Raw genomic sequence first — 12,964 nt, 5'->3', positions numbered from 1 at the left:
ACCATTGCTACATTTGCCCTAATAATAAAATCCTTCTCTGGCCCAAGGCAGACAACTCCGTTTGTTTATAGGTTCAATTAACCTATTATAATTTGTCATATTCTTTCTAAAACTACCTTATTGGGAAATGACAAAAATATACAGAATTATGGAGAGATACACTGGAAAATCAACTTTCTGTCTAGGCCCAAAATATCCAGGAATGCCTCTGTCCTATATTCAGAATGAATTTTTACTATAATTAAAAGTTTATTCTTCTTACTCCCTTCCTACTTCCAAAATGAAAAGAAAGCATAGTGACCTCGTAGGCTTAATATAATCTTACTCTGTAGGCTGGCATGTTATACCATAAAAGTTCATGGAAGAATGAGTGTTTTTTCATTTTTCTGTAACAAGAGATGTGGGTTGCTCTATTTTAGCAACCAGTTTGTGGGTTAGATATTTCTGCCATTTTTTTTTTGGTCCCGTCAGTTATAGAAGATGGAGGAGTCACATATCTTGAGACTGTTTATATAACAAAGTGTTCATGTTTATTGACCTTTATCCATGACATGGATTTCTAGATCAAAGAGAAGTTCAGTCTGCAGATAAGCACCAAATTTTACATACATCATCTTACATACTAAGCAAATAATTTATTCATCACTTCAGAAATTGGTTACAAGTTTTTCATGTTTTTCACACAGTTCACCTGAAATAGGTCTCTGTATTTAACATTTTTCAGTTTCGTTTTGTTTTAATTTATCAAGATCTTTGTTTGAAGTTCAAAAATCATAGTCTTTCATTTCTCTAGTTTAGCTCAGAGAAAGGTAATTGATGCATTTATTTCCAAGATCTTTGACTTCCTGAGAAAGTCCATCTCTTACACATAACAAAAGTTGTCATTGTATAAATTTTGTCTGTCACTGCATAAATTGTGGGGTTATTATCTTCTGATCATTCTCCAGGCTCCATTTAGATGTAAGCCCCAACTTTGTTTAGAATAATTAGTATGATTACATTAGATATCTGTTATAATAAATTAGTATTAGTATTGATGTTTTTTCATATAAAACATTTCTACCAAAGATATTTATCATAAACTGCCATTCAGTCTGCAGACTCTAAAATAACTCAGTTACGTGCTTTTATTGATTCAAGGAGGTAGATGTAACATATTTCAACCTCAGTAATATCTTATATTTTTGAGTTTTACAGTTTATAAGGTGTTTTTATGTGAATTAACTTACCAGATTGATGCTGACATTCCTCACACATTTAGTGAATGTGGAATTCCTTTTAATGGAAAGGTTGAAAATAGGGTATGAAGTTGAATTCAGAAACTAAGAAGAAAAAAGCTAGCAGGAGCTCTTCTAGAATTCATGCAGAGTCAGCTACACATGAAGACACAAACAAATCAAGAAGGACCAAATCTAAGTAGGAACTAACAGGAGAACCAGAATGTAAGCTGTGCTCTGAGGGCCAAGCTTAAAACATTCAAAGAGGCAAGGCTGGCTGTCCTACTCATTAGCCACACATTAACCACTCATTAGCCTGGGGACTGTTGACTTTAACTGTTGGAGCCTCAGTTTCATCATTTACAAAATGTCAATGAACACAGTTGTGCCCATCTCCACAGAATTGCTGTCAGTGTGCTTTGGGGGTGTGTAATTTAAAAAATATATATATTTCAACCACTGATATCCAATGTTCTGTCTTGGAGAGACCTATATTTAGAGAAAGTCCTTAATAGACTGCTTTCATGGTAGCTGATGGAATCCCCAGGGAATGGTCTGGAATCAGATGGTCAAACAAGAGATTTATGTGACTTTGAAAATGACTTTAACAGGTATTGGGGACGAAGATCAGAGATAAGAAAGAGGAGCAGGGGTTAGAGAGGAAAGAGAGGATGAAGACCACAGCAGAGGCTAAGCCTGCAGGAAAAGGCAGCCCCTGAGATATTTCTGGTGGCAGTAGGGATAAAAACTCTTTTTCAAAAAAATGAATATATATTAAACTGTTTGTGATTTCACAATTTGAAGCCCTTATGTTACCCTGATTTGGGGAGCCTGAAATACACATTTCTGTTTATGAAGGTGTTTTATTTAGAATATAAAGACATCAGATGGGTTTTTATTATGAGTTTAGACAGGAAGACACTGACATAATATATTAGGAAAGTAAATTTTTAGCTAGACATGAGTTTGAGGAGAAAAAAATTTCCTCTAAGAATTCCACAGTTATCATATTACCAGGGATACTGTTTTTCCTACTGGAAGTGGGGCAAATTATAAGATAATTTTTGACTTTGACTTTCAATGTCAGGGTGACTTTAGCACTTTGATTAAATAATATAAAGTGTTTTTCACCACCTTTGGCATACAATAAGCACATGATAAATGATAGTGATCGTCATCATAATTTTATTATTAAGAAGTGGTTTCTCTTCATGTCTAAAACACCAAAAGCAATGGCAACAAAAGCCAAAATTGACAAATGGGATCTAATTAAACTACAGAGCTTCTGCACAGCAAAAGAAACTACCATCAGAGTGAACAGGCAACTTACAAAATGGGAAAAAATTTTCGCAACCTACTCATCCGACAAAGGGCTAATATCCAGAATCTACAATTAACTCAAACAAATTTACAAGAAAAAAACAAACAACCCCATCAAAAAGTGGGCGAAGGACATGAACAGATACTTCTCAGAAGAAGCCATTTATGCAGCCAAAAAAGACATGAAAAAATGCTCACCATCACTGGCCACAGGAGAAATGCAAATCAAAACCACAATGAGTTACCATCTCACACCAGTTAGAATGGCAATCATTAAAAAGTCAGGAAACAACAGGTGCTGGAGAGGATGTGGAGAATTAGGAGCACTTTTACACTGTTGGTGGGACTGTAAACTGGTTCAACCATTGTGGAAGTCAGTGTGGCGATTCCTCAGGGATCTAGAATTAGAAATTCCATTTGACCCAGCCATCCCATTACTGGGTATATACCCAAAGGACTATAAATCATGCTGCTATAAAGACACATGCACACGTATGTTTATTGAGGCATTATTCACAATAGCAAAGACTTGGAACCAACCCAAATGTCCAACAATGATAGACTGGATTAAGAAAATGTGGCACATATACACCATGGAATACTATGCAGCCATAAAAAATGATGAGTTCATGTCCTTTGTAGGGACATGGATGAAATTGGAAATCATTATTCTCAGTAAACTATCGCAAGAACAAAAAACCAAACACTGCATATTCTCACTCACAGGTGGGAATTCAACAATGAGAACACATGGACACAGGAAGGGGAACATCACACTTCGGGGACTGTTGTGGGGTGGGGGGAGGGGGGAGGTATAGCATTGGGAGATATACCTAATGCTAGATGACAAGTTAGTGGGTGCAGTGCACCAGCATGGCACATGTATACATATGTAACTAACCTGCACATTGCGCACATGTACCATAAAACCTAAAGTATAATAATAATAATAATAATAATAAAAATAAAAAATAAAAAATAAAAGCAAACGATGACAAAAAAATAAATAAAAAAATAAAATCTAATAAGGAAGATAGATTCACATACTAATAATGTTGACTACATAGCACAAAGTCCTCTTTTCCTAGCCTGGACACCCTCATAATCTGTTTAATCCTAAACCACTTAGACAAGAGAGAGGAGATGAGCAGATGCTATCCAAAAATGAGGACGTGACATCATCAGTCAGTACTATATCTGAGAACTCCAGCTTTGCTACGGTTCAACTATGTGTAGGATATCAAATGTTTGTAGTTACAGAGAGCCAGTGATCCTACTCCTAGCAGCTCTCACTTAAAATCCAAAACATAACTCATAAGCTGCTGATACTGTGCTTGAATTTATAACAATAAAGCAGATGCCACAAAAGCTTGCTTTGAGTTCACAATAAAAACTAAACTTTACATAGTTGATAGTTAATTACTTCCTTACTCAAATTAAATTATTAAACAGTTTGTTTTAATGAATAGAACAAAATAAATTAAATGATTAACTTAGAGAATTAACCTTCCAAGAAAGACAAAACCTTCTTGGAAGGCAAAGATGACTGATCGAGGGACACAAGAAATTTAAACAGAAGATATTGAATACCAATCCCTAACATCAGTAATTTTTCAAATATAGCATATTTCCATATGTTGGTCCTGTAAAATGAAATTCTTAATAATGTTAAATCTTTAAAACATTGCCTTAAAGGGTTTATGTAGAAAACCATTCAAACCTGATTATAGTCTTCATGCTTAAGACCATAGAGAAACAAATAATATTTTTTAGTAGGACCAAAGAAAGAGTAACAGAAAAGTTAACATTTAAGGGCCTACTATGTGCTATACAAGGCACTTTACATACATAATCACATTAATCATCACAATATATGAGCAGTATATTTCTATCCTTACTGATGCTCAGAAAAAAAATATGGGATTCACCCAAAGTCATGTGACTAGTAAAGATTAGAGCCAGTATTCCAACCTATGATTTCCTCAGTCCATAGCCTATAGCCATCATACCATCTCAGGTCACAGTCCCATGATAAGAATTGGCTGAAATGCCAGCCTAAAAGGATTTCTAAGTTAATAATTTTGTAAGAGTTATGTTCATGATTTAATATTTATGTTACAATAAGTTATTTTACCAATAAAGTCCACTATGTATCCTTTACTATCAATGCCATGTCAAAACAGTATACAAAAGTTTCATGTTCCTTGCGAAGAGATAAACTCCTCTTTAGATTAAACCTTTATCACCAATGATATAGAGAATATTGCCTTTTGAGTGGCTGTCCAATAATTTATGCAGCAAGATAGGAGGAATAAGTTCTGCTGTTCTGTACCACTGTAAGGTGAATATGATTAACAACAATTTAGTGTATATTTTCAAAAAGCTAGAAGAGAGAATTCTGAATGTTCACAACACAAAGGAATGATAAATGTTCAAGGTGATGAATGCTAACTACTCTGATTTGATCATTACACACTGCATACATGTATTGAAATATGCTCTGTATCCCATAAATACATACAATTATTACATGTCAACTTAAAATAAAAGAAAAAATAAATAAAGGCTCAAAATTTGCCTGAAAAAAAAAAGAAGTAGTTTCTGTATATCCAAAGCAGCTTTATTTTGCAGAAAATTGGCTTTTGAAACATTATGAGAAGTCAAGTCCCAAAAACTAGCATTTGATACTCACAACACTTTTGTAGCATAAAAGGTATCACATATGTTTTATAAAGCAAAGTGATCTCCAGGATCACAGATCTTGAGTTGCAGAATTGGAACTAGAATTAAGGTTTCCCGATTTTTGGTTCTTCTTGTCATTAAAAATATTTTATAATGAACAAGGAGTTGTGTCCTTCTGTAAAAGTTAAAAAGCCATGGAAGTATAGGAATTTGGTTATATAAATGATATACAGGCAAGCGTGCTACAGTTTTGTTTGTGCCTGTACAAAAATATAAGATAGGACCAATGTTTAACAATTGGGGAGTAGTTTTCACAGTACTAGTTAATCATAGGTTACTCAAAATAGTGAATTCAGTTAGGTGGCAGCCATGATTCAGACTATCAGTGATGTCTGTATTGGTGATAGATTTTGAGAATATATTCTTGTGTGATCCCATATTTTAAGGAAAAAGATTAGATTCTTTTTAGTTTTCACTGGACATTCCCCTAAAAAAACATTAAATTTCCTCAAATGAGGTGAGTTTGCCATCAAAATAACAGAATCTCAGACTTTATAAGGGCCGTTCAGTCATAAGTACATACCTTTATTTTATTAAAGCAATACCCCAGAGAATGTTGGATAGCTTTTCAGTTACTCATTTTGTGAAGGGAAACATTAAAGAATTGAAATTTTATTTTCAAAGAAATTAACTTTTAAAAATTGCATACTGTTTGAGGAGAAATGAAAGCAAAATTATTTTAAAGAGCAGCATAAAATGCTAAGTGGCTTTCATTTATGTACTTTTAGAACATAAAATTGCCTTTTACTTCAGCTATTGTCTTGTTGTTTGCTTAAGTTTATTTTGTTTTGTTTGTAGAATTCATGAATTTGATCTTTCTCCCAATTGTGAGTTAGAACATATCTGTTAAACTCATTTTCTCAGTTTTCTCAGCACAAAACTGGAATAATATTCCCATGTTGTTTTGCATTCAAGTTTGTTGTAGGAGTTAAAGTGCATTAAAAAGTGCATAGTGGTATAAAAATCAGAAGTAAGAATTATACTGATAATGGTACATGCAATAATACTATTAATGGTATACGCATGTAACCTTTGTAAACAACTCCAGATGTGCAAAAGCAGATAGCATGACTCTTTAACTTTGCAATGATTAGGAAGTTATGGGACAAAATCCTCACAAGATGTCCAGTTTTGATCTTGAAAATGGAGACACATTTACGTGGCATCAACAAGCAATGTTTGTGGTTTTCGCTTTCTACTGGGAAGGATGAAAAGGCTGTGCTTGGTTTTTTCAAGTTGCTGTTGATTAAGTTAACAAAGAAACCTGACTCTTGTAATTCAAAACACTCACACAAGCAATCACCCTTCCCTAAAGACCTAAAATGACTTCTTCATAGATGAAAAATATATTTAAATACACACACACACACACACACACAAAGATACGCACACATATATTTAAATGTAAACGATTAAATGAAAGAGGAAAGCATGATTTTGATAAAGAAGAAACCGGATGCTTAATTTTGACACTTCTTGCAATAAGCCATATTCACATTGTAATTGTTCTTTCCACATTCTCTGTTTAGGGATGTATTCTAGCATGTTTAAATGAGGCTGACGTAGGTTAATTTCTCTGTAGGAGTTTGCAGCTTTGACTAAACTTCCAATGGGACACACTTTAGCTGATAACATGTATCTCTCTTGCATTTAAAGGAAACATGGAATATTTCACTTCCTGTTTCATTTTACTATAATGCTCTGAACAACAATAACAGATCTACTTAGAGATGGCTGCTTTCAATGCATGTGAATTAATACCCATAATCATAGGTATTCTGAGGCTTTTTAGCATAAGACACAATTACTGAGGTTGGTCTTAAATGAAAGTCATGAAAAATATTCTAATACACTGCATAATTTCTTGGAATTTAAACTCAGGCTAGTTCATAAGTTTCAAAGCCTCATGGAAAAAAGAAATAAGGGAGAATATACCTTTTAAATTTTCCTCTAAAATAATTATAATGCTGATTGCAAAATTGTAAAACCTGGACTTTCTGGATCACTTTGTATATAAAATACAGAGAAGCCAAATTTCTGTGTGGGTTAGGGTTTACCTACTCATGAACTTAAACAAAAAATTACACATTTTGAGATTTTCTGAAATGTGTACATACTATTTTCCTTTTTCAAACTGAATGCTGATTGTTATGGATAGAATTTAAAATTCTACATACAACTTATGCTTGTTAACATTGTATTTTGTTGTAATAGAATGGTGCCCTAAAGACCACATTAAGCATTAAAGCTCTTATGCTATTTTCATCTATGCCCTCAGTTATTCAAAAACTGTACATTAGTTCCATGTACTACCTTCCATGGTGGGATTATAATGATGAACCAGGTAATGTGGTTGCAGCCCTTATTATCATACATTCTAGTAAGGGATCAAATATTAATCCTACATATACAGTAGTCACGTTTATTTAGTAATCATGTATGTAATTAATACAAAAAAGAAAAAAAGGTACAGGTGTTTCAGCATTTCAAATAATTTGTTCATTATCCATATATTTTTTTCTGTTTTTGCTTCTCCTGGTGTAGCGGGTTTTTTCTTGACTTTTAAGATCTTCTTCCTTGTTTAGAGATTGGAAAGCAGACAAAGGTACTGTATTGATTTTGGTATGCAATAAGATTAAGACACAAACCTCATCATGTTACTCTTCTGTTCAATACCATTCAGTGGGTTTACATTATCCTCAGTATAAAATTCAAAATTCTTATTGTTGCTTATAAGGGCATTCAGATGCTGGCCCAGCTTCTTTTTCTGTATTTTGCTTTCAATAGTTCTCACATTCTGTGCTTCCATTTTACTGAAGATCTTTTGTCCGCTAGTGTGTTTTGCACATTTATCACTTAATAATCTTCGAACATGACTTTTCTTTGCTGGATTTCACCATTACTCTGCCTCTGTGCCTTCCCCTAACCTTACAGTTCCTTCTCTACCTTCCTGCCTTTCTCATTCCTCTATCCATCCAAGATCACAATCTTGATGTCATTTTTTCATATAGCCTTTTGACTGATGAGTCATGTGTAGTTCATTGGTCTTCCTGTGTATTCCCTTGAAACTTATTACTGAGCTCTCATACACTGTATTTAGTAGACTTTTAACTCATCTGACACTGCTTTTACAGCAAGATTGAAAGTTAGCTGGGAACATGTACCAAGTCTTGTTCAAAGATCTGGCTTCAACCTTTGGCTACATGCTTAGCATAGAACGGAAATGCCAACAAATCTAGGAGGACGTTATTTTACTTATAATTACATTCTTTATCACCAAGCAGAGAAGGAGTATTCAATCAATATTTGTGGAGTGTATGGATTTGCAAGTTGATTGGGAGTAAGATTTTTTCAGAGTTGTCTTTGAACGATGTATATGAACTTCCTTGCCTGTCATTTTGTGGTGGTCAGTGACTTGAGTACTTGTTTGCTGGTGCATTCTTGTCTCTGTTATAGTATAGGTCACAACAAAAGGGGCTGAAGGAAGAAAACTTAATTTTTGTGCATACTTACTAATGGTATTCATAAATTTGATGAATATGTGTGCAAATGTTAGTCCTTATAATCTCTTCAGAATATTCTTGTGATGTAGGAATGTGGTCTTACAGAAGAAGAAATCAGGGCCCAGTAGGATTAAATGGCATAGCTGAGATTCTTACTCATCCTCTGACCAAAAGTGCAGAGCCTCCTTTTACTGTAGCAGACTTCTGACTACCTGTCAAATCAGATTATTTTAGTGTAATGTGGTCATTTGAAAGGCTTTGATAAACATTCCTTCATGATACAGGGATATCACAGGTCCAGCGTATTATCCCAACCTATTCCAATATAAAAAAGCATTAGGTTTAGCATCGGAAGACCTACACACCAGTCTCACCTGCACATGTTATGTTAGCTCTCATTTCTTTTTCACAGTTACTCCAACAATGGGAGTTGTGTGTTCTTACTTTTCCTTGTATACCTCACAGGATTGTTTATGAATCTGAATTGATATTTGAAAAAAGATCCCTAAGCATGCTAAAACATTTCACATATTATCATCAGTTTCAGAGGCACAAAAGGATTAAATAGGCTAGGGTCTTATCAGTCATCTCCTGTATGCATGTCACAAGTCTTAAAGGGAACAAAGCCAGAAAATGTCAATTAAGATATACACATGTATCAGTGTTATCTGAAGATGCATGCACTGCTAATGGTGAGTGAAGACCAGCACCTTGATAACCAAGAAGAAATGCATACTCTTTTTTAAAATGTTTTATTTTGAAAAAATGATAAATTTATAGGAAGTTGCCAAAAAAGGCATGTGGAAGTCCTATGCACCCCCTTCATCCAGTCCCCTCAATGTTAATAATTAACATAACTGGAGTGTAATATAAAAAACACAAATTGCCTTGGTGTTTTCCATAGTTCTGATTGCACCAGTTGTACCTGTACTCATTTGTGTGTGTGTGTGTGTGTGTGTGTGTATATGTTTGTGTACTCCATGCAGTTTTATCATATGCATACTTCCGTGCAACCACTCCAAAATCAAGACCCGTAAGTGTCTAGTCACTTCAGAATTTCTTGCTCTACTCCTTTTGTGGTCACTTCCACTCCTCCCGCAGCACCTGCCAACCATTGATTTTTCTTCATCTCCATTATTATGTTATTTCTGGAATGTTGTATAAATGGAGGTGCATAGTGTATATATTTTTCAGGTTAACTTTTTTGCTCAGGATGATTTCCTAGAGGTGTATCTATGTTGTCACCTATATCAATTGTTTTCCCTTTTTAATGCTGAGTATTGTTCTATGGTATGGTTGTGCCCTAGTTTGTCTAGTCATTCACCTGTGGAAGAGCAGAAGTGTGTGTTTTTAATTACAGCAATTAGGAAACAATGACGTTTGAAATGATCTCATGTGAAGAATCATAAGACAAATTATTAGTTAGTCCAAAAATTTTACTGAAGGATCTTTTAAGCATATTTATCACATGTTTTTTCTCTGTATACATAGGGAAAATATAAAACCTCATGCTCTAAAATATAGGCTTTAATAAATTTATTTTTATAAATTGTAACTCAACAAGAGTTACAATTGATTTGGTAAAGCATGCCTTTAAAATGCTTGATCCTGAGCTGTTAGTCTTGCATTATTAATGTACTAATGATCCTAGTGTGTGTGTGTGTGCACATCTGTGTGTTTCCAAAGTGAAATCCTTGAAGGCAGGGGCTGAAGGGTACTCATCATCATATCTGCAAGGCCTAGCACATTGCCAAGCCCCTAAATCATGCCCAATAACTTTTGTCGAACAAAGTACAATTCCAGAAGTCAAACGCTCTTGACAGAAGCTATTTTCTATGTCCCTATGATGTAGGCCACTCTAAGTTTCTGTGGGAGAAGCAGAAACTGTCAGTGAAGTGATTTTGTTAAGGGCCAGAGTGGTAGAGCTGGTGGTAAGAAGACCCAATCTTCCTTCCACTAGGTCAGGCTGCATTTCCCAATAAAATTTTGCATCCTTTTTGCAAGTTTTCCCCACTGTATTTTAAAAAATGGTTTTTAAACTGATAAACTAAGAAAATAATCCTTTTCTTTTAGAAAAAAATAATAAAAATACAGCTGGTCTATATTACTTATTACTTCACTTGGGGGTATGGATGTCTTAAAGACTTCACCAGCTTTCTTACAAAAAGAAAAAAAAAGAAGCTACTGCATTTAGAGAAGCAACTACAGTCATTTGCCTCCCACAAAGGCCACTTTAGTGGTAGACCTATATTTCACTGGCATCTCGAATATAGCTAGCCCCCCAGTCTAACAAGTACTTCCAGTACATTCAGAGTCTTCTCTGAGCATGGACAGAGCATTAGATATCAATAACAGTGACATATTCAAATGGGATTTTTATCCAAAGCCCTTTCATAATCTGGAGCAAAGAAAGTGACCTTTCTAGATAAAATGCCCTCATAATTCTCTACTCTAATGTTTTAAACCCAAAGCGTAGTGAAGGCAAGTAATTTAATAAGACAGCATCTTAAAATAATTAAGAAATTCCAGCATTCTTGTGTGGCTGGTGAACATGAAGGATAAAATAAAAAGGACCACTAACCTGAAGACACAGAAGGCCTTTCCTACTAGATTTTGTAAAAGACTAAAATAGATCGACAATGCTAGGCTTGAGTATATGCAGGGCAAAAAGTGTTGCTACCTACATTTAACATTCTTAGGTTTTTCTTCCCCCCCCTCTAGTGTAGAAGATGAAATGACAGAAAGTAGAGCATTATAAGAGTCCCAGTTTCTTGCTTCATCTGAGAGGAGTATTTTTTGTAAGCCAAAGAAGAACATTGAATACTTTGCATGCTAGAAATTCCGTGACTCAAGGCTGGTGCATTAGACACTGAAGCCCCAGAATTTACAGGCTAGAGACAAGTAGAAAGAGCAAAGTGTCCTCAAAGCAGTGCAATAGAAAGACAAGTAGAAAGAGCAAAGTGTCCTCAAAGCAGGGCAAAAGAAAAAGAGTGGCCTGTTTATTCCTTGTCTTCTTTTACTGCTATTCCCAAATATGGATTTTAAAACTTTTAAAGTTACTAGAATATATATGCTTAGGCTTCTCTGCTGTACTCAAGATCTTTCTGCGTCTACGCTTGCAAAATATGGAAAAGGAATTTGGAAGCTCTCCTTTCCTCCCTTCTGCTATCCTCTCACGAAGATTTTCAGACTTATCCAAGCTGAGCTGTTATTTTTGATATCAACCCTCTCTAAAATAACCTTTCAAAGATTTTAAGTGTAAATGAATCACATGAGTTCACATACTCGTATAAATGGCATTTTTTTCTGCAAAATAAATAACACAAATAAGATTAAAGGATAAAAGTGTTTGGTTTACATTTACTATGAATGAGATTTGGTCCAAAATGCTTAAAACTAATTCCAGCCACCAGCCATCTGACAAGCTCTCACAACTTCTTCTCTTCTAATTCAAAATTTCCGTTCATTGGCACAAACTTTGGAATCAACTCTTTGGAATGAATTTCTATGAATGGTTTGGCATATTTTTGAATGGTATCTACTGAATGAAGCAACTATATGAGTATAATACACTGCACCTGTTATGAACTGGCTTAAAAAAATACCACCAAGTGCTATAAAAAGGCAATTCTACTGAGTAGGAATGAACATTGATAAAAGATATTAATATTTACAGTCAGGAAACCTGAATTGAGCAGGTGTTACTATACTAAATGGAGTGAATTCATAAACTTCCAGCAATAGATCATCTTGGGGTGTATCACTTCAGATAAAAAGAAAACTTTCTCTAGGGCAAGAAACCAATTAATGCTCTATACTTGGATTTTAGATCTAATATCACCAGATGATACTGATAAGTTACACTGGAGAATGTGTATGAATAAGTGGGAATAGTTAAATTTTTTCAGTTAAGAATAAGTGGATTGATGTCACTCTACAGGAAAGGAATAAGTTGCTAGGATTCTACCCTATAGCTATGCCACATGGTGTCTTCTATGTTGCCCTAAATTAAAAATGTGATGAAGTTGCATTTTATTAAAAGCTTAAAGTCTTTTATGCAATACAGCATTTATCTCTTTCAGATATGGAAATGCCAATTCAAAAGGAAAATAATTACTTGTAGAGAATTCGTGGTGTCCTAGTTAATCCTACCTTCTAAACATTCTTCTGATCATTGCTCTT

This window comes from Pongo abelii, chromosome 15, assembly GCF_028885655.2.
Source record: "Pongo abelii isolate AG06213 chromosome 15, NHGRI_mPonAbe1-v2.0_pri, whole genome shotgun sequence".
NCBI lineage: Eukaryota > Metazoa > Chordata > Mammalia > Primates > Hominidae > Pongo > Pongo abelii.
This window is presented reverse-complemented; position numbering follows the sequence as displayed.